Source organism: Puntigrus tetrazona, chromosome 23 (assembly GCF_018831695.1).
Source record: "Puntigrus tetrazona isolate hp1 chromosome 23, ASM1883169v1, whole genome shotgun sequence".
In the NCBI taxonomy this organism is placed as follows: domain Eukaryota; kingdom Metazoa; phylum Chordata; class Actinopteri; order Cypriniformes; family Cyprinidae; genus Puntigrus; species Puntigrus tetrazona.
This window is the reverse complement of record NC_056721.1, coordinates 8,557,247-8,582,682: the sequence shown is the minus strand read 5'-3', so window position 1 is coordinate 8,582,682 and position 25,436 is coordinate 8,557,247. Positions and strand designations below refer to the sequence as shown.

General features: G+C 36.8%; 1 pseudogene; it reads left to right on the top strand.

Annotated features, from left to right (window-relative positions):
• The first annotated feature begins 2,195 nt into the window (after window positions 1-2,195).
• On the top strand, window positions 2,196-25,411 carry LOC122329066 (annotated as a pseudogene).
• Window positions 25,412-25,436: the final 25 nt, after the last annotated feature.

Here is a 25,436-nt window from a genome sequence, read left to right as displayed (position 1 = left end):
GAAGGCAGAAGAGAAGCGCAGAGAGTGGTATGAGAGACAGAAACAGCATGTGTTAGAAATCATTTTGCTGGGACGATGCTCAATTATACAGTTTAGCATCAATAACTGCAAAAATATTTTGGAATGGAAATTATTTTTAATAAACACCAGGTCAATATATATGACTCTGAAACTTATTCTGGCAATTTATTCCATTACATCTGAATTATTCGGCCAGTGGTCAGTGAAATGTACACACATGTAATAATGAGCATACATTTCAAAATAAAGTGACCTCACGAGAGTTTACACTGATTATATAGTGTGATTTGATTATATAAAAGTGTGTTAATGTGCTATTAATTTAAGTAGAATACATCTGAGTAATGTGTTTGAATTTGATGAAAAAGCCAAATGTATAACACTGTAATGTCTGACACAAAACTCTGCATTGAAAACAAAACAGTAGACTAATTTTTGTAGACTAATTTAGGACATACGGTGCTGGCGGCACGTAGGGTTCTTATGACTGCAATCAAAACATCCACATGAAATTTGATTTTAGTGCTGAAATGATTTTAATTAGGAAATCAAGCTGTCCATAATTACAGGAGCAACAGAGGTCTCTCTCCTCCGTGTCAGCCACGGGCAGCAGTGTAAATCAGGACTTCATTATAGCACAGACATGGGTTGCCAAGCACAAAGAAAACAGTACAACTTTTATTTCCCTCCAGAAACTTTTAAACAACCCCTCACAGGCTGAGATTTAAACTCTTCGGACCCAGTAATTTGTAAATCATAGCCTTGTCTCTGAGGGAGTTGGATTCCTTTGATAGATTATAATGTGAAGCCCTGGACCATAAAACCAGTCTTAAATAGCATGTAGCAATAGCCAAAAATACACTGAATGGGTAAAAATGATCTCTTATTTTTCTTTCATGCCAAAAATCATTAGGATATTAATTAAAGATCATGTTTATGAGGATATTTTATGTAAATTTCCTACTATAAGCATATCAAACATAACGTTTAATTAATTACTTCATATTTATATTTGCACTTCATATTTATTATTCTGTGTTCTTGCACTGATTTTGTCCTTGCACTAGTTGCAAATTGGATTTTACTCTGCTTCCCTTGCTTTTTGCTATTCTGCACTTTATGTGGCGCTAAGTATGATTTTTGTGTTGACACTTCGGCACACTTAAGTATTATGCTTTGCTAAGAATCTTGTTACCAATGTAAAAGTATTAGTTTTTGCACCCTCAGATTCCAGATTTTATTGACAAATATTGTAAACCATAAACTAATGAGGAAGCTTATTTATTCAGCTTTTACATGAATAAATAAGCCGCCGAGTCTGTTGTTCTTCGTCTTGAGCTGGAACAACTTTTTGTTATCGGAAATAAATCAGGTCGCTGCACGGCACGTGCTATGCCCGCTACTGTCAAACTATCATGAGACAACGTTGCTATAACGACAGACGTACACAGTTTCCACGAGCGGTAGTTCAGGAGACCGGTGTTGATGTAGTACTTTAAAACCTGTGACATTTTGAAAGCACATGTACTTGATAAAAGGATATTTTAAGCTCAGGAAGAAATAAAAACAGATTTGTTCCTTTTAACAGCCCTCGCCTTAGATTTCTTATAACTATTCTAACACCAACGCCTAAATGTACGGAAGCAGGATTAATGAAATTAGTTTTTGACAGAGTCTCTCTCTTTATCTGCCTTTTCTTTCCAGCTTAGTGCATAAATAGTAGAGCATTCTGATAATACCATGTTTTTTAGATACTGTATAATGATTGTGCCATCGTATTATTTGAAGTATCTTGTAAATCGTAGGATTTTATGTCCAATGTGTGTAATAACAAAATGCTTTTTCACTATAATTAAATGTACTTAAGTAAATTGTAGTATTATGCATAAATACATAGTATATACTTATATATAATTATATATGTATATATATATATATATATATATATATATATATATAATCAATCAGTACCATTTTCTGCTTATAAATATATCTGCACCATATCTGTTCTAACAAAAACTTTCCTGTACGTTATTCGTTTCATTGGCCTCTTTGCAGGTTAATTCAGTGAAATTTGTCCTATTGTACCATGCGTTTCTCTCCAGAACTCTATTTTCTCAGGACACTTCAGTGGAAATTACACTCTGTGAAACACAGTCTGATCAGAGAGCACCATGAATTTAAACAACTTTGTAGTACTTCCCAGCAAGCCAAGTCAATGAAGTTAAATGCTCAAGGTTTGTGATCTGTTCCATGAGTTTCTTTTCACGCTTCAGATTTTCACGTATTATGCGTTACGCGTTTGCAAATGGTGGTAGGCCAAATGTTTAAAAAGCCTATTCATTTCAGCAGAGTGACACAATTTTGTATTCAGTTGGATGGATGTTACAAGCAGAGTGGCACTAATATAGAGCAGAAAAGCCAAGTCACATTGGTTTGTACAAGTAAATATATAGCATGTAAAGTGTGTGTTCATGTGTATTTTCCCCCCAGGAATCTCCGGGAACTGCGTGGAAACAGTGCAGCTGGATCCAACATGCCAGGAGATGGAGAGCAGACCAGGAAGACTCAGACAGCGTATGAACCGGGAGAAGAGGAGAGGAGTGGAAGTAAAATAGGGAAGGAGGACAGCTTATTGAATTAATGAATGAGTGGTAGATGGAATAAGTGCTGAGCGGACAATGACTGTGACAGAGGCGTTGAGATAAAGAGGAAATGTAAACAATGAAACGCCAATGAACCAAACAAGAACATAGGAGGAGATAGCAAGTGAAGGAAAGAGAATGAGAGACTGAGGGTAGGTGTGGAGGCAAAAGACAGAAGAACCTCAACAAATAATTCATCCAGAATTAATATTGTTAGAGTAGTTTCCGCCCTTCCAAAACCTCTATGCAGCCTGCATTTTTTTCTTGAGTATTTCCCCATGCTGTGACGGTTTACAGTGGCTATGGCTGTCAAACTCCAAGAAACAACATCAACAACAGCAACAACAACAGCAACAACAAAATCTCCATAAAGTGATCCATATCACATATCACAGTCCTCCAAACCATACATTTACATTAATTTATTTGTAGACTCTTCTCCAAAGTGATTAACATTGCATTGTAGGCCCTCCTTTAAAATTATTTTAAAGTCATTTTATATCTACTTTTAAATATGTACTTGATGGTAAAGATCACATTGAATCTACTATTGTCATTTCCTGTTTGAATCATAGTAAAACTTTCATATGACTTTGTAAATATCATTAATCTGACTTGACATTACGTCATAAAAATGCAATGCCAATCCGACCCAATGCATATGTGCTTTCTCAAGGAGTTTAGGTCACCTAAATGCAATGCGCGCAGAAAGAACATGACATATAGTTAAAGGTCACCAAAGACAGCACAAAGTTCTCAAGAGACCATCTGCATTAAGACTCCTACACACATCCATGCAGTTCTGTTCTGTTTTTCTAGAATTTCGCTTTTGTCTGACAGTGAAACGTGTGGCTTAGTTAAGAGGATTTTAGTTAGTTTAAACTATTCTAAATTTCAAAACTGGACCGACCTTCAGGCCAGATGTAGATATAGCTGAGTTAGTTTCTTCATGGAAATGGGTTTGAAGAATGTAGCATTCCATCTTTACTCACATTAGGATAAGTGAAGCGTCTGATAAAAACATCCACAATAATCCACATTACATGATTAACATGGCTCAGCTATTAACACATCCACCTACAAAAGATGCATATTTAGAAACAGATTCACTCTCGCTTTATCATGATGTTCTTTTTCCAGGTAAAATAGAATTAATCTAATCTAAAATCAGGTGAGAAATATGCACAGATCAGGCCAGTAGTGGATTATAAATCTTGTATTTTGGCCAGGAGCAGTGTTTTAAAGTTAAAATGCTTTAATGATGGATTTATTTCTTATTAGTGGCACCCATTCACTGCAGAGTCTATGGTGACAAGTAATGCATAATTTCTCCCAAATCATTAAAGAACAACCCAACAAATTGGATGCTCTGAGGGAGTACATTTTTATCAAACTGCTTTTTTAAGGGTGAATAATTCTTTTAAGACCAGTATTCGATGTCTCTGTTACATTTAAAAGTTTGTAAGCAATGGCTAGCTAAACGTACTGCTTGACACTCTAGTATATGTATATGCAGCCAAGGTAGAGAGAGAAAGCAGTAATGGGTGACAGAGGTGCCGTTAGCTTTAAAATCTGATCGTCACATAGGTATACAGCTCGTGCAGGTAATCTCGGTGATGGTTTGACTTCAGAGCTTATCTGGTGTGATGGAGATCAGATACCCAACCGCCAGTGGAAGGAAATTGGAGTCATCTCTGCTCCAGCAGCATCGCTCTCACCGCACACTGCCATGCTTTGTCTTCATTTCTCCCAAACAAATGGAAAGATTAAGTGGGACCCTATGCAAAAGCAAAGAAGGCAGGAAATTAGTTTTCTTGTCAAAAGGCAAAGAATGAGAAAAATAGCATATTGAATTTATTAATTTGATGTCTCTCTCTCTCTTTCTCTTCTCACCGGCCCTTTCCTTCAGCTCTTCAAGCCCAATAACACTAAAATGTGACCTGTGTAGGTCCACCTCATGAATTTATAGTGGCGGCCGTTTTAGGCTTACATATAAACTCATAACTCAAACAGGAAGGGAAACACTACGGTAATGGGAGTAGATGCAGGCGAATACATCATATTCCCATATATACTTCGAACAAATGCAAACATATACATGCACCTGATGCGATTAAAGGGTGAATTATGTCGAAATAGCATGAAGAATGAATTTATCCATAATTTAACATATTTGTCCCTGGCGAAAGGATATATCAGCGGGGCAGAAAGCCAATCGGAGACAATAGCATGAAGCTATTCCTGTGAGTTTCTTCATGAGGATGGAGCGGCACCGGTGCACCTGTATCAATAACACATAAGGCAGCTCTTTTGCGATAATCAGATGAGTGACTGCGGGAGAATGCAGCTCTAGACAAGATGTCTGCTAGATCTGGGCAGCGTGCCGGAACTGTCATATTAAGGGATATAAGCGGTACCATATCTAAGTTACGATTGCCTCCATACGGACGTTTTTTTAAATAAAACTGTTTTAGATTAGCTCTTATGGCCGACCATTAATCAAAGCAGAACTTCTGTGCTGGGTGCTGTGCAGGAATGGTTGATGTTATCTTCCATCCATACTCAAACCTGCTTGCAGCTTGGCCTTAGCCCAGCGAAGGCAGAGGACTAAAGGAGCCACAGGTGAATTCATAAAGAGTAGATGAGGAGCCGATGGGCTCTGGCAGCCTTGTGCTCGGTGGGTGAATAAACTGTACTCACAAAGTGGAGCTCTTGTAGGAACTTAGTTTCTTTTAATGTTGTTATTGCTTGTCCCTACATAGCTGGGCATCATACACCGCAGTTTAAAAGTTTAGAGAGTCAATAACATTTGTTTTTGAGAAATGTAAACCATTGTAATGCATTATTGTTTTTTTCCCCATTATTATTCATTAGATTATTAAATGTAATGTTTATTCAGTAGGATGCAATAAATTGGCAGTAAAGACTTTTATAATGTTAGAAAGATTCTGAATAAACATTATTATAATATATCCTGAAATTCAGACTTCTTTTCATAATCTCTCATACAACGTGAGAAAAAAGTCAGAATTCTAAGAAGTTATTTTACATTTCTACGACTTTTTTTGGTAGATTATACAAGCGTCACAAATCTGTTGTTTTTTTGGGGAAAAAGATCATCGCCAAATTGGAATCTCACAGTTATGACTTATAATTTTCCCAAGTTTTTTATTGAGGAGACTTGTGGTATTTATCGATTCTGAAGTCTGGTTTAACAGCAGGTTAGTAGTGTAACCTCTCACCACCTGTCCACTTCTGCCACACGATGAACTCGAGGCAGCAGAAGAGGCTGATGTCTGTGACCCTGACAGGAGAGATAAGTGTTTGTCTTGTTGGTTGGGCACTCAGTGTGTCTGCACGATGGTAATCCGCCAGTTGTTAGCAATAACTGCCACACGTTGCCTGCTGCGTTTCCCCATAATGCTGACAGGCAGGCTTGAGCGTGGTTAATCCCATCCCAAACGCCCCGTCTCCATCAGACTGATAAAGGCCAGCACATAAACAGCCCTTAATGAGAGAGTGGACAGCATGCAGAGGAAGTGTCCTCTCTCCCTGCTGGCCCCTTCCAAAAGTCTCTGACTTTCTCTCGCTTTTTATAATATGAGATTTTAGTGGAGCTGCTGAGCTGTGTATTTTTAGTTTGATCTATTCATGACTTTCTTATTGTTGTTACTTATTGGTTAGATATTTAAACAAATTCCCTAACCTAAGTATTAAAATATTACTTTTCTGAGTGATTAGATTTATTATTTAATTGGCCAGTAGATAACATTCTGTTAAATATAAATGTATATGTTTTGGATTTATTTTTCTTATTTAAAGAAAATGTTTATATATTTGATTTTAAAATAATAAATAAATAAATAAATATATATATATATATATATATATATATATATATATATATATATATATATATATATATTTTATATATATATACTATATATATATATATAATCAACAACAATGGATTAAAGATTTCTGAGAATCATGTGACATTGAAGACTAGAGTAACAATGCTGAAAATTCTATTTTAATAAATATTCAATGGATAAACAATTATTTAAATTCTAATAATATACAGCGTATATTTAATCAAATAAATGCAGCTTTACAAATAAGCACAAATAACTTTAAATACATTAATAACTACAAACTTTGAACATCTGAACAAAATAATAAATCATTTTGCTATTGCGCTCTAATTCTAGAATAATTTTCCATTTTAAGTGCATTGGCTTAAATGTCTAGATACTTTGAGGGCCTCTTTATAATTTTGCACTGATCTACTCTAGCATTTAAATAACTTTCACTGTCATGCCCCACAAGCAAGACACTTAACCTTAAGATGCTTTCAAAGCGGGCTGTCTAATTGAAGTATACGATAAGTTGCTTGACAAATTAATAAATTAGTAATTAGTAAAAACTGAAATCTGAGTGCGTACCCTGCTTCCTCTGAACATGACTGAACCTGTTTTTTATATGGATGACGAGCAGCATTTCAAGCAGTAAAGACCACATTACTGTCACCAGCTACACTCCTCTGCCAGGGTTTTGAGTACAAAAAACTGTTTCACGATTTATTTATTTGTTTTAGAATTTTTCAGGCGGCCATCAGCGGTTTTACTACCGACATAAGAGAAAGAGACATTTTAAAAGCAGTTACCTCTTTTACTTCTTGCGAAATTATATCGTTCGAGCAGACACACGCCAACATGCATTTTCATCCTTTGAACACACTCGGGCTTGCGGCTCTAGGCCAGCGTGACAGCCACTCTAAACAAGCGGCTTCCCCCGCAATCCACGCGTGAATTATTTAGACTATTGATTTGATGCTTGGCAACCAAAACAACAAATCAGAAAACAAATGAAGTCGACCACCCGTCTGTGTATCTGTATGAATTATGCAGGCAAAAGCTTTCATGTGATATTGCGTTTGTATTTAAATATCTGATATGTGCTTAATTAATTGTAAGTTAACCGTGGCGTCGCGCACTAGATATACTTGGGGTTGGTTTTGTTAAGTAATGAGTGCGTTCTCCAAGTGATCGCATTGACACTGGTTGCAGTTTAGGTGCTGAACTGAGCAACTTTCTGTGATGTTTCGTGCAGGAGACAGGGAGCTTCTCTTTGGCGTTCAGCACAGCCGGGATTCAGAGTGTCAGGTTGAACAAGGAGAAACGCTCTCACAGAGTAAGACTTTTCTCTCACCAGGCATCATCGTTTCCCGTGCTGATACACAAATAAAGTCTATCTGTTTAAATGTCCTGTCTCAATCAGGCCGACTTCTCCTTAGTTCATGACAGGGGATGGTTCAAAACCTTGGATGCACTTTCTAAATTAAATGCACAGTGGTTCACCCGGTGGTTTTGGTGATAATGTGGTGTTTGAAATATGTTGTTTGGGCAGCTCTCTCGGGCAAGATGAAGATTAGAGTGCTGAAGGATGAGCCTGTGCCAGGTGGGTGGACTGGAATCTGAGATGTGTTTTGGCCTAGCTTGTTTTGAAGTTCTTTTTTTCCTCAAGTTTAACACTAGTATAGTAAAGTCTTGGCTTTATAACCACTCTTTTCTGTTAGAATTTTACAATGGTGCAAGTCAAAAGTGTCTTTAACTCTGTTCCAAACTCTGAAATACGCTAACTATCTTTCTTAGATTTAAAACTCGTTAGATAGCATAATTGAGGCATCACATGCTTACACTTTTTCTACTACAACAAGATGAATATACTTGAGTTGAGAAGCAACACACTGAGTAAGATTTGTTTTCAGTGAGACATTCATTTAATTATTATTATAATAATATTTTCTTACTTTAATTACTTAAGATTTTACCCCATTGGCAAATTGTTCTCGTTTTAAACAGAAATTAGTATAGATTTGAAAAGAAAAAAACTATTTGCTAATGTGGTAAGACAAATAACTGAATTTAAAATTAATTCTTTAAAACCAAGAGAGAAATAACATTTTTGCAAGGTGAAAAAGGTACTACAGGTGAAATGTCAGTTATAAATTATAAATTTATTCAGCACTGCAAAGTTTGATAAAAAATGGCTCCATCTAATTAAAACTATTTTACAAAGATTTGTTTTATATGAACATTCACGCAAGGTTTATTGTTCCCGTTTTATACTGCACATAATAAATACGTAAAAAGGATCCTGTGTTCCCAGAATTAAACTATTGAACAGTATGCTCCAGTATTAAGTCATTATCTTTCTAATTCACGGTATGACCAGCTCTGTTTGGAATCTACTGTGACTGTTAGTTAAGTCTCACAGGTTGAATACTATTTGTGTGATGCACATGATAAACAGTTAAATGACTCACTGCCAATGGAGAACATACCTAATCAGTCAAATGGCATGAATCTCTCAAAGGTACGGAGTTGATTGATAGAGTAACTCAATAAATTGCGGAACAGAAATCATGTGTGAGAGTTCTGAATTGTGTGTGTGTGTGTGTGTGTGTGTGTTTGTGTAATTGCAGCAGTACAGAAGCAGGTAATAGTGGAACCAGCCACCAAGGTACAGAGCACTAACAAGAAGCTCAACCTGAGGAAAAGTCTGTGGACAGTGTGAAGTTCAGCCGGCCGGACTGGTGAGTTTCATCCATTCTGTTATGTGAACAGAACTATTCTTAACTCCAAACTGTCCATCCCTTTTTATTCATCATGGGTCGTGGCTCAGGTATACACCATCACTAAAAATTTTGAGGTTGGTATGATTTTTCAGTGTTCGAAACTCTATTACTCATCAAGGTTGCATTTATTTGATAAAAAAAAAAAAAGCGAGTAAAAGCAGTCAAATTTAGTCAATTATGGCTATTTAACAAAACAGTGTTGCTAATTGTATTCATTTTAATATTAAATATAGTCCTGTAAATCAAAGCTGAATTTTCAAATTCTTTCACTTCAGAAATCACTCAGAGACATTTCTTCGTATTATGTTAAAAACAGTTGTGCTGCTTAATATTTTTGTGGAAACCATGAACCAATTTTAAAAAGGGCGTTCAGTAGGATAGCAATTCTGTCAACTCAAAGAAGATTTTAGCATGCTAATGGATGTGACAGTGTTAATGTCACTTATCTTGGCGGAAGAGATCTGCCAGCTGCTGCTGCTAAATTGCTGCTGGTTATTATTGTAGTTGCAGATTATTGTTGCTGCTGCCAAGCAAGCACAGGAACCTGCTGATACGGTGCTGTGATTATTTAAGACATACTGCTGCTGCTGAGAATAGCATATATAATAACCCATAGCAGATCTACACAGGTGGAACTGGGGAGGGTGGAGGGCTTCAGGAGCAACTTTGAAGCGTGCTGCAAAATGCTTAAGTAAATGCTAATTAGCCATTTAAATGTTAACATAAACCAACTAGCTTGTGCCAAGTTGTTTAAGCACTGAATATCATCAGATGTGTTAAGAACCCCATCAGTCTGCGCCATCTGGGTTGCATTAAACTGTAAAGCTTTTTGATCAACTTATGCATCCTTGGTGAAGAAAAACATGAATTGCTTTCTTAAAAAACATGTTACTGATAACTTTTAAACAATTTCTTTATGTGTTTCTGGGAAAGCTAGTCAGAGTTTTTGCAGAAGTTGAGGTGGTTCAACTTTAAAAGACATGGCGGTTTTTTTCTTTGTGTATTTCTGTACATACAACCATTCATACAGATCTTTCTGTACAAGACTGCCATGCCACTTCATTTATTACTTTTTTTATGAGTTATTATTATATCGTTACCATGAACTTCCTATAAACCCATCTCAAAGTCAGACTAAGCTGCAGTAGTGAACCAGACTTCCCCACACGATAGTCAAACTCTGGCTCTTCAAGACTAAAGTGCATGACACAAGGGTTTGTTATCCTCCATCAGTTCGAATAAAGAGCTCCTTAGCTCCTGATGGTAAGATTTGAGCCATGACTGGCAGCAGGAGATTGAGCCGCTGCTAAATACAGTGCTGCAAATATATTCCTACTCATCCGACAGCAAAGAAGACATGAACTGCAGATTCTGTAGTAGTCGGAAGCCCTCTTGAAAATCAGTTTGGGAAGAATGCCGCTGCTGTAATTTATTTCCAGCTGTGTCGTGCTGAAATGAGACCTTTTTATGTGGCCATTAAAGGAGCCGGTAATGGGCACAGCTGTAGATTCACAGAGCAGCACTGTATTTACCCTTTTCTTTATTCACCGTGAGTGTGTGTGTGTGTGCGTGTGTGCGTGTTTGTGGCCGTATTAAAGGACCCCTGTCACCCTGGGAGATTTGGGACTTTCATGCGCTGCGCGAGAGTGTGTGTGTGTGTGACAGAGAGGGACTCGAGTGCTTTGAGACAGATAGTCTCGAGGGGATATGTACCTGTGGAATTTGCACATCTGCATTTGGCTGTCAAGGCAGCAAGTGTGGTTAAGTGAATGTTCGGTGTGTGTGTGTGTGCGTCTCAATGTATTTATGGATGTGTAGAGCCAAGGCTTCCTAAGAGGTTTCCACGGTGCTCACTCACACAACCTAGAGAGAAACCACGGGAGCTAAAGTTGAGCTGAAAGCTGTTGTTTTGTTCAGGATAGAATGTACTGTACTGTTTACTGCAAAATGCCTAGTATACACTGGATACTGCCTGCCTACTTATTTTTAATAGTGTGTGAAATATACAGTACTTTCAGACAGTGTGCCTTTAAAATCAGATGCATATTGTACTGCGGAAATGCTGATAACTCCAGTTTCTTGTGTCTGAATGGCAAAAAAAAACTTAGTTGAACTTCTTCCACTTAGTTGAAAGTGAACTAGAAACTAGACATCAACAAGCTGCCATTTTTTTGCATTTAAGTTTTTCGTCTAATGTTTACATTTTATTTTATTTCAGTTTTTAAAGTTGAATTATTTAATTTTATTTGTAGTTAACAATAACAACACTGACTATAGCATTCGGCATTGTTGTTGTTTAATGTTTTATTTTGTGGAAAATAACTAGTCAGATAAGGAAAAAGGAAACTCTGGTTCATTTGTCATGCTGGTAAAAAAAAAAAAAAGGTAGAGCAGTATTGCATGCATCCGCATTTTGCCATATGTCAGAGCTAGCGGATATTCAATGAAAACATACAACTACCGTGCAAAAATGTTCATATAGACTGCCGAAATATTATTCCAAACCTATCCAAAGTCTGTTCTTAGAAATACAAACTCTTCAAGCATCATGCATCTCTCAAGCTGAAGTGCTGCATCATCATACAGAGAGACCGAGGTTAATCAGGACAGCAGCCTGGATTCATTTACAAGTGGCTCTTCAGCTGCGGTTTGATAGGCCTTCCTTTAAATTCCTGTGCTGCTATGCCGTCTGTCTTTCTACCCGTCTGTCCATCAAGCGGCCTCTCCTATAGCCCTCCTGCACTCATTTACAATCGGTAACAAAATAATGAGCTCCTTAAGATCGTGCAACTCCCTTCTCTCCATTTTAATATGTATCGGTGTTGAGCAAAAAAGTGCAAGATATTTAAATATATATTGCTGATATTAAAGTTTTTGGGGTGAATGTGCCTTGCTGTATGCATGCTGAGTTTATTTAATTGTTTTGATCTGTTTCAGATGTGTGCGGAATGCGAGAGGATTATTGTGTTGGCTGCTTTGTCAGGTTCCACCAGAAGAGGGCACTGAAGCGCCATCGTGCAGTTCCTGTACAGGTGAGGAGGTGTTCTGACAACCTCTGTCCGTCCATCCCACACACACACACACACACACACACACACCTACACGCCCGCAGGCAGTGCCAGGCACAAACCTCCAGATTCAGTCTTCCTCATCCATGCCGTTTCTGAGAAGCATGAGCGCTGGTCACCATTAGTGGACAATCTGCTCCTCTAACCCAGCTCTGATTACACACACCTGTTCCCAGGTTAGAGAGCAGACACACAAACAGTGTTCACACACACACACACAATCGCTCCCGTCAGCTGGAGTTTGTTTTAGAGACTTGAGTGGCCCCGTGGTGAGGTGTTTGATTGAAGCCTTTATCAGACAGTCAATACATCCGTCCCATCGCTTTTGAACCGGACCAGCGGTGCCTGAGGAGGGTTCTGTAGGGACCAATACAGCCCTGTTGGCAGTCTTTGCAGTCACGTTGCCTGCTGAATAATCTCTGTGATATTTGGGATTTTGGTCCGTAATAAAAATCTGTAATATTTCACTATATACATATATATAAATCCGATCCCTCTTCTCAAATAGCCGCATGGTTTGAGGTTTCATGTTCCGTTCTGAGCAGGTTATTTCTTTTTAAGGATTTCCCATTAAAGCAATACATGCTTGGCTTAGCCAAAACTACAAATAAGCAGCATTATATTTTTTGGTTTTCTTCATTTCTCTTTGTTCTCATCACATTAACTGTGTGTATTTAAAAATAAGTGTGCTCATTAAATTACCTGATTTTACTCTTATAGTATCAAACTAAAGTCACTTAATTGGTAATGAAATGAAAGTTGACACTAATTACTTTATCTTCTGTGTACCTAACTATGTACAACCGCAATTAGTACATTTCTTCTAAGAAAAAGAAAACGATATACAGTACCGGTCAAAAGTTTGGAATAATTCCGATTTTTTGTGTTATGCTCATCAAGCTGCATTTAGAGTGAAAATTTATATTTTGTAACATTAAATGTCTTTACCATCCCTTATTTTTACCTACTCTGAACTTTTCAAATCAACATATTAGAATGATTTCTGTAAGACTGAAGACTGGAGAAATTATGCTGATCCACAGAAATAAATAATATTTTAAAATAAATGGCAATAAAAAACTTTTTATGCATTCTAACTTATTCATTCTGTTTTTACTGTATTTTTGGTCGAATAAATGCAGCCTTGGTGAAACAAAGAGATGTATTCCAAAACATATTACAAAACCTAACTATTGTGGGTTTCTGATATTAAACTGTGCATTCATATAGTAAGATGCATTTTAATCGTTTAAGGGACATTTTAACCTAACCCTCAGGGTCATTCAGACAACTGGGAGAAATCAGCTCATTATGTTTGTCCATTGCATGCTAGCGCTAACCCCAGGGTGTGCAGGGAACATACCTCTCCACGACCCTCGACCAGCCCCCTCCACATAGGCATACAAATATGTTTAGGCATCATCATGTGTGTGTCAGTGCTGATCGTAGTGTTTGAGGTGCTCCAATTGTTGCATCCTACAGGTATACTACAGGTATATTCTTCTGAGAACATGACCTTGGGTGACCATGCAAACCTTTTCACGTCTGTCCTCGTGTTTACATCTCATCATGCAGCATTAGGCAGCACATGTGCACCACCAAACGTCCTTCTGCCCGTGTGGCGCTCACCCTGCGCTGCTGTGTGCAGAAAGCCTTTAAAGTAGAATCGCATAAACACAAGCAAACAAGTCCAGATGGAGGAGAATCAGGAGAAGCCATAGGCTCTATTCATAAACCCAGTGAGCTCCCTTACTTTCTAAAAGTATAGTTTCAAAAAAAAAAGAAGATTCTGTCATTGTTTACTCACTACTTAATTTCCAGTGATATCATCCACAGATACTGTTTAAACCGAACTGAGCTGATTCAGTGATGAACTGCCTAGACCTGAAAATTGAGTGTTTACTATTGTCCTACTATTGTGTTTACTGTGTTTACTTTATTGTGCATTATTGGCACACGATTTTCCTATTTAATGCTGTAAAGCTGCTTTGACACAATCTGTATTGTTAAAAAGCTGCTATTTGAATCAAGGTGGCTTGACTTGACTACTCACCAAGGTATTTCAAACCTGTTTCTTTCTTATGTTGAAAGATATTTTGAAAAATGTTGGTGACTAAAACTTCCTCAAACAGTGTTTTTTTCCCTTCTATGGAAGTCAGTGGCTACCAACAACTGTTTGATTGCCAACTTTCCTCAAAAATCTTATTTTTTGTGTTTAACAGAAGAAAGAAATTCATGTTTGAAACAAAATGAGGTGAGACAATGAAAAACATTTTTTGAGGGTGAACTGTGCCCTTAATGTCTTAAATTAGCATTATATATTTTTTTAAATAATACCTTTATTTATTCATTTCTTATTATTAGTTTTAGTGATTTTAGTACTTCAGATTGTTGGTTGAAGGTTTTTGTTGAATTAATTTTTTCAGCTCTATTTTAGATGACTTCTAGCATACACATCTGTCATCTAAGCATCTAAACCTAAATTAAACTGAAAAAAACTGAAGTACTAACTTATTCAGAATATTGAGCATCAGATGCATCTTACGACTGATTGCAGTACAATTTGGTTTTGGTTAATCAAACACCATAGTAAACTAATAAGAACAGATGCATACCAACATTTAACCAATTTTGCTTTCAGTCTTAACAGAAAAATGGCTTGTTGCTACAAGTGATTTTTTTTTATTTATTTTTTTTATAGTTTTTGAATCCATCTACTCATTGATAAGCATTATGACACCGTAAAACACTGTTGCGGTCTTCTTGAAGGGAGTGCGCCGTCTTGGCAAGCAACTGAGAATTGTATTTCACTACGCTTGGCTCTGATGCAGCTTTATACATCCTAATCCTGTTTAATTTGCTTCCATGGTGGAAAGAGGGAACAAATATTAATATTTTTTGTTCTTTACAATCTTGGTTTGTCCTCGTCTGTCTTTTATAAAAAAGCATTTCCCCATTTGCTTTCGATTCATTCTCTTTTATCTCTGTTTTCCGATGCACACATTTCTTCTCCCTTTAATAGTTTTTTATTGCTGTCTATTGCCTGCAAATCGATATTCAGAGATAAACTAATTCATTTGCTAATGTTTACTGTAGTTTGGATGCATAATAAAAATGTATTTACTAGGCAGTCAAGGTCTTATCTGGTGAGGTAAGAGAGTGTCATTCAGCAGCCTGACCACCATCATGGCCACCAACAATGTTATCTTAACAACATAATGTCATAAAGAGGAATAAGTCGACTGGCTGGGGGTTGTTTGGGTAAATTATGTGATTTAATCAAGCTTTTCTTCAGGGCTGTTATTCATTTGCACATTTTATGCAGAGATTTGATAATATTTGCAGTAATCAGTAATAAAAAAAGCCGTTACCTGATGTGAATTTTATAAAATTAAATAAACCTCGCTACATATAAGTACTGGGTTTTTCTGGACTATTTTGTAGTATGACGTATGTCATGGTTTTCAAATTGCACTATCATGTTTTAATATTGTAAATAAAGCAGACATTATTGAGTTTTAGTAATTTTGTTGCATTTTATATAAAAAAAAAAAAAAAAAAAAAAAATATATATATATATATATATATATATATATATATATATATATATATATATGAATTTTTATGATATTTGAGTTTTAGTTTCAGTTAAAAAATAAAAATGTGCTTAAAATAGTATAACTTTTTTCCTTAAAGCATATTTTATTTCAAATAGCATTTTTTAAGGTTTTAATTTCAGCGTTTTAATCCTGCTAGATTATAGATTGTCTTGGTCAATGCACTGACAAGATGAAATTTTCTTTGGAACCAACAGCGTGCCGCAGATGCTGTCCGTAAAGCTTGTTTTGAACACAGGACATCCGTTTAATGATTTGGATGAATGCTTTACCACATATAAAGTGTGCATTCATTCGGTTGCATCAGTACATTAGCTGAATCATTAACAGGATGCGTTTGTGCACTTTGAATTAAAGGTCTGATTGAAATCTATGCTTTGTCCTCCAGGCAGAGCTCCAGACCCCTGTCAGCACTCGGGATGTGTTGGGCTGCCTCCAGCGGCAGGTAAGCGCGAGGAGAATCAACATACACGAGGTGCATCCACGCAAATCCGCCCGATGAAAGTGAAGCCACAGAGAAGATCAGCTCCCAGGAGCCTTCAGCCCATGTCTGATAACCAAATGCAGCACACGCAGGTGAGTCGCTGATTATTTTTATGAGAGATCAGGTTGAAAGTCTTAGTTGTGTCAAGCGGTAGGCCTTTTTGCACTTCAATGTTCACAGACTTTTTGCACACTTCACAGGTTTTCCTTATTTAATAAATTAAGAATGCAGTGCAAACATGATTGTGTATTATAATGCGATAAAGAGCTTTAGAAGACATTATGAGTATGAGTTTAGTGTTTTTGACAGAAGTTTAGTTTGGTGACTAAATTTGATCAAAAATTGAGCAAAATAATGACATAATAAACCTTACTTGATGCATTTGTATACAACGCTTTATAAAGGAATTAATGCTGTAGTACATTATACAGTATTCATAAATAATTGTAATGAAAGTACATTACTTTTCTATGTAATAATGAATGGATAGATGAGGTAATACAATGCATTATGAGGTGCATTACAAGGCGTAATTCATACATTCTTAGATGATGCACTTTATATGAAGATTTTAAGTAAAGTCTTAGCATATAGTAAAACAAAAATAATTTTAAATAAAAGTTTTATATATATATATAAGTGTCTGTGTGTGTGTGTGCTGCAAAGCTGAATTTTTGAATAATTACTCCAGGCTTCAGTGTCACATGATCCTCCAGAATTAATTATAATAATTATAATACTTTTAAATTTAAAGCCCATATAGGCTGATTCTGATATCAGTCCCTTTTCACCACTGTTACTTAACAATGTTGTGCTGGAAAACCATAATACATTTTTTCAGGATTCTTATTATGATTTTTAAAAGAACAGTATTATTTTTAAATATAAATCTTTGCAACATTCTAAACATCTGTTTACACTTTTGATCAATTTAATGTGTCCTTGATGAATAAAAGTATTGCATTCTTTCAGGAAAAAAACTCCTCGAAGCTATTAAGTGCCTGTAACAAAATGAAAAGCAAAAGATATCACGACTGACTGATGAACAATGTATTTTATCATTCTTGTACTTCCACAGAGAATGCTGGGAAATGTAGTTTTATTCCACACATCTATCACCCTCATAAACCTTCTAAATAAACATTTCAAGCCAGCGTCAACTTTGATTGATATCTCACAGCCAGCAGCCCGTCTCTTTCTTATACTGTTTCTAGGTAGATTCAGATTTATTAAATGAAAGATTTGAACACAGGAAACTGCTCGCAACTTTCTGTAGCGTGTAGAAACTTGGCATGTGTGCTCCATTTAATTTCATCTCCTCCTTTCACTCTCTCTGTCACTCTCATTGTGTTCTCCGTGTCTCGCCTCAGGTGTTGTTCGTGAATGACGTTGTTGACGTGGAGGATGAGGAGGCTGCTGAGGAAGAGGACAGCTCTCTGCTGAGAGGAGGCTTTGATGAAGAGAGTCAGCCAGGTCCTTCCAGGAGGCTCTGAAAGAGTGGAGAGAGAGGACAGAGACCAGGTAACACACACACACACACACGTGCGCATCGGAGTGTGTGTGTGTGGATGTGCTGCACCTCAAACCGCTGGTAATAAAGTGACATGCTGTCAGGTTCGTGTGAGTTGCCACGTATATTCTCTGGCAGGCTGTCAGAACACACACAAACAGTCTCTCATAAAGCACACTCATGTGTGGCATTGACTGAAATAACACACCAGGAGTGTGACAGGGCCGCTGATTGGTTGCCAGGTAACTACATATATGCATGACAAACATGTGCTCGTTGGCGCCTTGCGTGTGTGTTTTTTCAGGCGCTGCATGCAGTTTGCAGAAATGCCTCCGTGATTTGACAACATATGACTCAATGAGTTTGAGAAACCGCTCTCAGAAACTTGAATGATGATGCCAGGTCACAAGATGTTCAATCTGTTTGGGATATTAGTCAAGAGCAGCGGGATATTTGTTTGCTAAATCAGAGCAGACTTGAAGTATCCATGCACTTGACTTCAGGATCTCCTTTAAGAGAATCACTGTACTCTATTTAACATCAAAAACTAGCCCAGTGCATACAGTTAATTCTAAATTTAGTGCACTTTATGCGGTGATAAATGTCACAGCTTCACCACATGAGGGAAACTTGCAATTAATTAAAGGCAGATTCACAACAAAGCGCCACTGTGAGTAATTTAATATCTAGTTTACTTTAAAGCAAATGCATAGATTTTTTTTTATTATACATTACATATAGTATTGCTACAACTGCATACAATTATGATCAGAAACAAATTAGTAAAAAAAAATGTTACCTATAAAATTTGTAATTTTTATTTCACTGGGATTTGCAATAAAGTGACCTGAGTGTCTCTGCAGCATGAGCAATTTATTTGCATTATGACGTACATCTCACATCCAGTGCAGACAGGATGAAATTTTTTATTTATTATTCATTCATTAATTCATTCTTTCATCCTCGATTTTGTATATATATATATATAAACTTTAAAACAAATGAACCTATTGTATCTATTTTATCATTTATCTTTATCATTTGCACAAACTTGTGCCAGAATGCTTACCTATGCATCTCACACACACACACACACACACACACACACACACACACACACACACACAAATGTGCCAAATGTACAAATTCATATAAAGTACTTCATATTCAGTCATTACTTATTTACATAGTTATACGTCATTCTACATATTATATTATATTATATACTGCGGCTTCAATAAGAATAGCATGCCGGCTTTCCGTTCCAAACATATCTTTAATGTATTGTTGGGGTTTAAAGCTGAATAGGACAACTGTTCTTACAACAAAATGGTCAGATCACACTGCAGCAAACTAAAGTTAGTCCTTATCATGTGTCAGAGTCCTTGTGTTCCTCTGTCTCTCTCTCACTTCCCTTTCTGTACTTGGCTGGCAGGAGTCTCGCCGCTGCAGTGCTGCTTGGCTTGTGCTCACTGTGATAATGACTGCTGTGTTAAGGGGGTTTCAAATGCACTGAAGTCTAACTGCCCTTTATATTCTCACAATACAGCAAAATAACTCTCAAAACAAAGACAGAATTATGTCTATAGTACTGCTCGAATTCTGCACCAGACAGCTTATTTCCCTCATTCAGTCTCACGAGTCTGTGTTTAATATAAATTCTTTAGTGGTTTGCTTGAAGCTAACAAGAAACCGGGTTATCGGTGTCTGATCGACCGCATACATACTGTAGGTAAATTATCCTGTTCTGTACACACCGTTTAGACTGAAGACTTGGTTTCTCTTTCTCTCTAGTGTCTGTGATGGAAACACAAACAGAGAAAGGATCCCAGCAGCTGCTTCATGTGGAGTTCAAGGAGGACACTTTGAGCTACATGGAGAAACTCCTCCTAAAAAAACACCGCAGGTTAGCGCTTGACAACCTCACACTTTATAACTGAACATTGAATAGGAGCATTACAAGCTTCATTTACCTTCCCAGTCCCCAATTAAGGTCCATTTAAGATCAATTAATGACTTATGGCATCTAATTACAGAGTCTCACCTTTAAGTTGTGCCACCGCAGAGTCACTTGGATTTATTGAGCTAATCAGCCCCAAAGCAGTCTCGCGGTAGTGCTTTAACTTTGTGAAATCTGTTTTAAACAAACACTCAGGTGCTCAAACCTAGTGGGCTGCCTAGTTAGGGACTATTTTAAGGCATCATATGCACACTTCTAACATGAAGCTTGTTTCAAATTGTATGCAGCAACTTTAGGGTGATCATTAGAGCCATTTTCCCGGACGTGTCCTGGCCAAGATTTCTATATTGCCTAAAATATCTAGGTTTTGGTTTTGGCAGAACGATTGGTGTTTGACATCGGTTCATTATGTTTTCTAAAATGCTTTTGAGGTGCTTTGAATCGAAGCAATACAGAAATCCTGGAAGGACGTGTCCTGCAAAGAGTGCAACAGATGGGTTCCAGAAGTAAAAACTCCATTTATTTTCTTCATAAGGAAAATTGATTTTTAATGTTAACTTATAAATCTTTAAAGACAGGTTGTTAATCAATGATATATGCTTTAATTGAAGCCATCTGTGTTTTACATAATCATGTTTAAGAGTGGAATGTGTGGTAAAAACTACATATTACTCATGATGATGGTGCTGTACAGAAAATTCCTTAAAACACTAAAGTACTTGTATAAATTTATGCACATTTTGCAATAAACTTAAGATATATTGTTTCTTTAATATGATCAACAACTTAAAATGAATAGTTTTATATATCACCATTGTGAATTTTAATTCTATTATGGCATTCACAATGTTTCATGGGATTATAGCTGTTGTACCTTCTTTGTCCAGTTTTCAAATACTTTTTTTGCTTCAATCAAAGTTTGCATTGTTGCGATTCACCTTGTAACTGATTGTTTTGGTTCACGACTAATAACACTTTAATGAAGACATTTTTTAAATCCCTGTGGGAGAAATTTATTTTAAGATATACCTGTAGAGCCAAAGGCACTGGAATAGTGGTCGGACAGTATTGCACTCTTCTAGAGAAAGCAATCATAGAAAGCACTGCGATGTGATTATCCAAAATTGACGAAGCGAGAGAAACGTGATTGAAGATGTTTAAATTATGCAAACATAAAATGAGATATAAATATTAGATGATAAATCCAAATTTGATGTTAAAATAATACAATTACTAAAACTGAAATTTAAAAATTAATGAATTAAAACTAATAAATAAACAGCAAATGCACAAAATGAAATATGAAAATGGAAATATTGCAATAAAAGCTGAAGCATTAATAAAGACTGTAGTAGTAACACAAATAACACTATGCAGTACTTTCTACATCAGTCCTTAAGAAGGTTCTGTTTGAAGAAAGACACCTATGTAGGCAGCACACTAAGTTTTGAAACAGAGCCATTGAAACGGTTGTTCTGCCCCCCAAAAGATTGTGATGCTCGCCTACGAAATGAGAAAGCCTGACAAAAGCAAGCAAAACACACAAACACAGTATCTGTAAACCCTCCTATAAGCGCTTTGAACCGAATCTCGGGCTTCTTCAGCGTTATGGTATCTGTGGCAGCGGTTGTATTTAGGTCGGCTATTCAAGAAGGGTCTAATTGTGAATCCATCAAATTGCCTTCTTTTGAGGCCGGGTGTGTGAAGAATCACGGAACAGGAAGCTGGATTTTTCCGGCATGTGCATGTGTGTGTTTGGGCTCTGTAGGAGAAGGGCAGACGCGTGGCCCAGGGCTGCAGCTCACACTCTGGAGGAATGGAGTGTGTGATAGGGGTGTCTAATCCCTTCATACGCTCACAAACACACACACACACACACACACACAATGAGGAAAGCAGGTTGTCCTGCTGAGGCAGCAAGAGTTGGCTTCAGGAAGAGAGAGACCAGAGCACAACGAATAAAAGAGAAAGAGACTTGTGTTCAGTAGAAGACAGAGGGTTGATGGCTTTTCTGCTAATGCGTTTGTATGGTAAATCACCAGGAAAAGGTTTAAAGGACTAAACCCGTGGGTCAGGAAATCTGGCTGAGCTGAGATTTGCTCAAAAGGGAAGTCTGGCTCATCAACTTCCTTCAGCCGCTTTCATTTGTTATTGGACTGAAATAATGTCGCTTTCCTTGTATGCACTGAGAGAGAATAGCACGCTCTGTTGAAACAGCATTTACGTTTCACTTTTTTAATGTGACATAAGTTTGGGGTCAGTAAAATATTTTTCAAGAAACTTTTATTAAGCAGGGATGCGTTAAAGCAAATACAGTAAACACATATATAATGTCAGAAACGATTTCTGTTTCAGTGGTCAATGTAGTTTTTTTATAAAAACATGATTTTTCATAAACATATTAGGCAGAACAACTGTTTAACATGTCTGAATGATTATAAGTTTCTTAGCTAAACATTAGTCTCAATTACATTTTAAAATGCAATAAAATATTTTCTTTAAAAATATTCCTTTTACTATTATCACAATTATATATGCTGCAAGAACGTTGTTTTTTGTTATAAATGTTTAAGTATTCATATATAAACACACTATTGCAAACAGGTTTTCCTTGCTTTCAGCATAAACCTCAAAAACTTACACAAGAAAAATATTAAGTACGTTTGTACATAATTGTCTCATTCATAAATCATGGTATGTCACTCAGCTATTCTTAATGACAGCATATCGCTAAAAATATTTGGAGAACCAAAAATAAAGATTTTTATTAACACTATTAATGACTGTACTACTGATTTAGGTAGTCCACTAACTTGCCGCTTGTTTTTGTAGTGGGGCAGGATCTGATTTCATACTTCAGGAATCGATTAGAAAATAGCTGAAAAGAAGTGAAACACGTCAGGCTATTACATTATTGTTTAATGTTATTTTTTCCTACAGGGGGAAATATTTTTCAGAGGAGGATAAAGCTATTACTAAAGTGCTGTGCTGTGCTAAAATGTTGTTTATTTATAGTTGCACCGTTGAGTAAAGGGAGCCTGATTAATTATCCTCAAATTTCTGAGTGTGATTTACTGGGAACAGCGTTATTTTCTCTCCCTCAGAGGACAAATTGAAGAATTTCAGCCCCGGTCTGTCGTCCAACACCGTCCAGAGCCACTCACACCTCCACCCACAGAGATAGATGAACTGAGCCGAAAAGTGACAGGTGCGACCCGTTTCATCACACGCATAACATATGCAATTAGACCGTAAACTGATAATAGACATTCACGTAACACAATTTAAAACATAAAATTCCAATTAACCATATTTTTTTTCTTACAGTTATGTAGTCGTATACAGTTGTGGTCTGAATTATTGCACCCTTTGTAAATAAAAGGTCTAGAAAATTTAAATATGAACAGGAGTGTACTTCAGCGATATTAGATTTATACGTGTTTATTACTAATAACTTTTTAATAATTGTATTGCTTAAAGAAAGGTTAGATTTCTACAGATTTTTGAATAAAAGATCGCAAGGATAAACAATGCAAATGTATTTTCCATAGCCTCCTTTGTTCATATTTCTCTCCAGTTTTGCAAGCATTTAAAGGGATAGTTCAACCAAAAAAAAAAAAATTTGTGTCATCACCTCACTCAAATCAAGTTGCTCCAAACCTGTATTGGATTCTTTCTTTTGTTGAACACACACACACACACACACACACACACACACTGACAGATGATTCTAGCTGTAGACTTCCAATGCACTGAAAAAGTCAAAGGCTATCATCATCAGTGTGTAAATGTGAACTATCCCTCAAAATAGGACTCATGGTGCAAAACATGTTTGTTGAAACTTGTCATATCGCACCTGTTTTGGTCAAAGGATGATAAGGAATAGTGAGTGACCTGTCGTGTACATGCTGCGATTCACAGAGACCTGTACAAGTGCACTCTCTCCAAAAAGTTGGAGAAATGAGCTGTAAGAGTCACTGCAGAGGGCAGCTTTCCTCTCTCAGCCGGCAGCTCGGATCCATCACTGCGTCCCTGAAGGGTAATCACAGAGCTCTTATTACACTGGAGGGAGGGCGATGGTCTGACAGAGCACTCCGACAGCTGATTGAGAGAAGTTTCTAGGTGCTGCTGGGAGGCGGTTGATCACAGCTGTCAAAGAACTGACCACCTTTAGCTTTTCCCAAACAGCACCATGATGAGCGAGGTCTCTCTTCATCGGCACCAGCCCGAGCTTGTTGCTTCTTTTCTAAAGCCCGTCTCCATGGTGCTCACACCGAAACACTTTTCAGTCACTTTTTCCAACGCAAAGCCGTCTTTCTGATGGTTTGTCTGATTTGGATTCATTTTCTTGTCTTGATTCATCCTGCGTTTCAAAACATGAAACAACATTCACAAAGCATTTCACTTTAGTGTGACATTTTTGACTGTAAACACTGTAAAATGATATGATCCTCAAGTAATGGCAATTTATGTTTTTACATTAACTCATTAACTCTTTAAAACAAGCATTTGTTTTGATTGTCCACCACCAGAAAAAATAATTATATTACATTATCAGAAAAAAAAAGGTGAAAAATGTATTTTATTCCACCATTCAAAAAGTCTGCATTTATTTGATCAAAAATATAATAAAAACAGTACCACTTTGCAATAAAGTTCATTAATTAGCATTAGTTAGCAACATTAGCTAACAGGAACTAAGAATAAACAATATTTTATTATTTGTTTTTACTAAATAAATGTAAAAACATTCAAACAAAAAAGGAAAATGATGTCTCTACTGTTGTTATTAAAATCTTACTGATACCAAATCTTTCAACAGTAGTGCATTTTGAAATATTCTGAAAACATTTTAATATTCATGACAGAATTATGTACAGAAGGGTATTTTATTCAGAAAATAAATAAGCAAAAAATTTCACTGGACATGGACTGAAATATAAATCTAGTGATCTGTCACTCTGTATTATGAATAAATACATTCATACTGGTCATTGAGCTGATTTAATTTCAGTGTTTAACTCTAAACATAAATCTGCTTTACTGCATCTCTGATTTGCAGCGGAGCGGATGGAGTTGCATAAATACTTTGCCTCTCTCTTCTCGATCGCTCCCGCTGAGGATGCCGGGAAAGCGGACAGCCCTGCAGAATCCTGTTTAAGCATCGCAGAGTTAGATGAGGTAATTCTGAACCCCACCACCCTAGTTTCAGTAATGGACTGCTGGGCGATAGCCAGCGAATGACTCCTCAGTGATGTTTCCTTACACTTATCATTCTGTCTTCTCCAATTTTTTCTGTCATTTTTTGATTTGTCACTTTTGTCAAATTTTTCCAGATGGTTGAAGATCCCACAATCTACAGATCCTCTGGAGTCAAGCAGGGAAATGAGAGCAAAATGTAAGGAGGAAAAGATCAAGGAGAAAAACCAAGACTTTTTGAAAGGAAGCAACAAAGAAGTTCACAGTAGGAGTGTTGTCTTCAAACAACAAT